We start from the raw sequence: 4,226 nt of genomic DNA, 5'->3' as shown, positions 1-4,226 counted from the left end.
TACTCTACTCTACTCTACTCTACTCTACTCTACTCTACTCTACTCTATTCTACTCTACTCTACTCTACTCTACTCTACTCTACTGTACTGTACTGTACTGTACTCTACTCTACTCTACTCTACTCTACTCTACTCTACTCTATTCTACTCTACTCTACTCTACTCTACTCTACTCTACTCTACTCTACTCTACTGTACTGTATTCTACTCTACTCTACTCTACTCTACTCTACTCTACTCTACTCTACTCTACTCTACTCTACTCTACTCTACTCTACTCTACTGTACTGTATTCTACTCTACTCTACTCTACTGTACTGTACTGTACTGTACTGTACTCTACTCTACTCTACTCTACTCTATTCTACTCTTCTCTACTCTATTCTACTCTACTCTACTCTACTCTACTCTACTCTACTCTACTCTTATCAGGCCTGTAGTGCGAGAGTGTAGCTGTGTGTGTCCTGATGTGTACCTGGATGCTAGAGGAGTGTGTAGGTGTGTATGTCCTGATGTGTACCTGGACGCTAGAGGAGTGTGTGTAGCTGTGCATGTCCTGTGTGTAGGTGTGTGTGTGTGTGTGTGTGTGTGTGTGTCTCCTGTGTGTAGGTGTGTGTGTGTGTCCTGCTGTGTACCTGTATCTGAATGCTCCTCTCCACTCTGCTGATGTTGACCGTGTGTGGCTGACCGTTGGCAAGGTTACGCTGGTCGACGTCCACCACGAAAGGCTCCTTCATACCACCCAGGTCATACCTCAGCTGCAGGGTGCCTGAGAGAGAGAGAGAGAAAGAGAGGGAGAGAGAGAGAGAGAGAGAGAGAGAGAGAGAGAGAGAGAGAGAGTGGGGGGAGAGAGGGGGAGACAGAGAGAGAGAGAGAGAGAGAGGGAGAGAGAGAGAGGGAGATAGATAGAGAGAGAGAAAGAGAGAGGGAGAGGGGGAGAGATAGAGGGGGACAAGAGAAGATAAGAACAAAGGTGGCAGAGAGAACAGAGTGAGTGAGTGAGAGAAGAGAGCAAAAATCTGCCTGTGTGTTCCAGCCGTAACCTGCTACAGAGAAGACCAATTAAATCCCTCCTCTCTGCAGAGAAGACCAATTAAATCCCTTCTCTCTTCAGAGAAGACCAATCAAATCCCTCCACTCTGCAGAGAAGACCAATCAAATCCCTCCACTCTGCAGAGAAGACCAATCAAATCCCTCCTCTCTGCAGAGAAGACCAATCAAATCACTCCTCTCTTCAGAGAAGACCAATCAAGTCCCTCCACTCTGCAGAGAAGACCAATCAAATCCCTCCTCTCTTCAGAGAAGACCAATCAAATCCCTCCTCTCTGCAGAGAAGACCAATCAAATCCCTCCTCTCTGAATTACTTCACCTGCAGCACCTCAGCTGAACGAACCCTCTATCACACCACAGCAGATATATGCTCAGGACCTGACATCCCACACACACACACACACACACACACACAGACAGACAGACACACACACACACACACACACACACACACACACACACACACACACACACACATAAACACACAGACACACACTCCTCTTTAGAGGCTGCCAGAGAGCGACAGCGATGCCAATTACTGTACCCTGTAGTGCTACTGTACTCTGCAGCCTCCCCATCCCTCCGTCTGAAGCCTGGTGTCTTCTGTCAGAGCTCACAGCAGCACACAGAGCCGTGCTCATGAAGCCAGACAAGGCTGTCCCCTCTCCCCTCCTCCCTTGTCCTCCCTCTCCCCTCCTCTCTCCTCTCCTCCCCTCTCCCCTCCTCCCTTGTCCTCCCTCTCCCCCCGCCCTCGACTCCTCCATGGTTAATATTGCACAAGTGTTCCAGGAAGTCAAGCCTGCCAGCCTGGTGTTCAGGGACGAGGGTGGTGTGTGTGTGTGTGTGTGTGTGTGTGTGTGTGGAGGGGGGGCATGATGTCTAGAATGACACACAAAATAAACATCAGCTGTCAGTCTCTGATTATAGAACTCGCGGCCAGGCAGTGAGTGTGGAGTGTGTTTGTGTGCATGTTTGTGTGTGTGCATGTCTCTGTGTGTGTGTGTGGGTGTTTGTGTGGGTGGGTTGATGGGAAATTGAGTTTTTATGAAGTTCTGCTTAATGAAAAAGATCACTCTGAGCCCAAATCAAACGGCCCTGACACAAAATCACTTGGGCGTGTGGAGGATGTATGCTCGCGCTCGCTCTCTCCTTTAAAGAGCTGATCAGACTGCATCACAACAACACAACCCAGTTGCACTCTGAATGCTTGAGGAGTAGGAGCACACCAACTCACATCACATCAGCGTACAGATTCACAAAATGAGATCCATCTCGATCGATCCTAGCCGGAGCAATACACGAGTCTCCACATGAGTACTGATCACTGATATTGGGATGCACTTTATCATGTGTATGCTAACATCCCATCAGGTCACTCATTACTTGATACACAACTCCCATCGGGTGACCGTCACCCAACATCACGCCGGGAGTGTCTCAACTAACCATTTCACAACTTTCTTCTCATTCAATCTGCCAGCGGAAGCCGTGAATAAACATGAGAGCCTAGCATCTAGATGATGGTTGATATACTGTAGGCGTGCACTTGGTCACCTAACGGGGCCTTAAGCAGTTCTATTTGTGATGTACACTAGATGGTTGATATACTGCAGGCGTGCACTTGGTCACCTAACGGGGCCTTAAGCAGTTCTATTTGTGACACTAGATGAATTCCATTTGTGACGTGCACTAGATGGGTTCTGCATGGCTAACGGGGCCTTGAGCAGTTCTGTTTGTGACGTACACTAGACTAGATGGGTTCTGCATGGCTAAGCATGGGAGTGGAGAGGAAGCGCTTCTTCTGCTCAGAGTCAGGACTCCGCGTTCTCTCACAGGTCCATAAACGAGCACTCGTCTGAGCTCACGGTCCCCTACGGACCGAGGAACACCGGTGTCTCTCGCGAGCTGCAAACTCTAAATCTCCAAACTCTGTCTGACTTTGGGCGTAAAAGCTCTTGTAAAAGAAGGCTCTGCAGAATTAAAAGCACAAAACACCGTGGCAAGGTCACAGACTGCAACCACAGCAGAAACTGGGCTGAGCTATCTCTTGTTATGTGAGAAACTTTCTGTGTGAAACTTTAAAAAGTTTCACACAGAAACTAGAAAGTTTAAAGTGTATAAACCCAATATAAACCATCTCGCAAATGTGTAAAGTGAAAAACATTGCACACTGTGACCCCTGCAGGTGTTAGACAGAGTCTCCGCATCATCATCATGGCTGGACGCCAGTGGGCGCTGGGTGGAGGTGTTGGGGTGTTGGGTGTTGAGGGGCAGAGGTGTTGGGTGTGGAGGTGTTGGGTGTGGAGGTGTTGGGGTGTTGGGTGTTGGGGTGTTGAGGTGTTGGGTGTGGAGGTGTTGGGTGTGGAGGTGTTGAGGGGCAGAGGTGTTGGGGTGTTGAGGTGTTGGGGTGTGGAGGTGTTGGGGTACAGAGGTGTTGGGGTATTGGGGTACAGAGGTGTTGGGGTGTGGAGGTGTGGAGGTATCGGGGTACAGAGGGGCGGAGGTATCGGGGTACAGAGGGGCGGAGGTATCGGGGTACAGAGGGGCGGAGGTATCGGGGTACAGAGGGGCGGAGGTATCGGGGTACGGAGGGGCGGAGGTCCTCACCGTTCTGCCGGAGCACGACGGCCATGTAGTCCTGCGTGTGGGAGCTGACGTAGACGAGCACGCTGGGGGCGCTGGAGGTGCTGAAGCTGAAGGCCAAGTCCTCGCGCGTCAGATTGCTCTCTCTGGGCGTCACCTCCATCACGATCTGCGCGTCCGTCATCGACGAGGAGGAGGAGGAGGAGGAGGAGGAGGAGGAGGGGGGGCTCACAGGCTCGGGCCCAAAGTGGTACTTCACCAGGGTGCCGGCCTCAAAAAAGCCCCCGATGTCTGGACAGGTCAGTGGGAGAGAGAGAGTAGAGACAAATCAGAGAAGCTGTCAATCAAAAAAGAGCAAATCAGAGAAGCGGTAAATCAAAAAAGAGCAAATCACATAAACGCAATCTCAATGGGAAATCTAAAAACAAAAACAAAACACCGGCGTCTCAGCTGACATGAGCAAATACTATTTCATCTCTCAATGAAGCGTGACAAAAGGAAGCCCATCATTTCTGCGCTCGCCCATTTCAGACGCCCACACCGGACAAAGGTCCTTGCACGGGCCATTTAACAGCGGCGAGAAAACAAGTGT

General features: G+C 50.4%; 1 protein-coding gene across 1 annotated transcript in view; it reads right to left on the bottom strand.

The window, feature by feature from the left end:
- LOC134066373 (contactin-associated protein-like 2) overlaps nt 1–680 on the bottom strand; it is a 42,453-nt gene extending 41,773 nt beyond the window's left edge. The window contains exon 1 of the mRNA XM_062521697.1: nt 636–680. The gene's annotated coding sequence lies outside the window, so the exon portion shown is untranslated. The remainder of the gene's footprint in view (nt 1–635) is intronic.
- Nucleotides 681–4,226: the final 3,546 nt, after the last annotated feature.

This window comes from Sardina pilchardus, chromosome 19, assembly GCF_963854185.1.
Source record: "Sardina pilchardus chromosome 19, fSarPil1.1, whole genome shotgun sequence".
In the NCBI taxonomy this organism is placed as follows: Eukaryota; Metazoa; Chordata; class Actinopteri; order Clupeiformes; family Clupeidae; genus Sardina; species Sardina pilchardus.
Note: the sequence above shows the minus strand (reverse complement) of the source record. Positions and strands in the feature narration are given on the sequence as shown.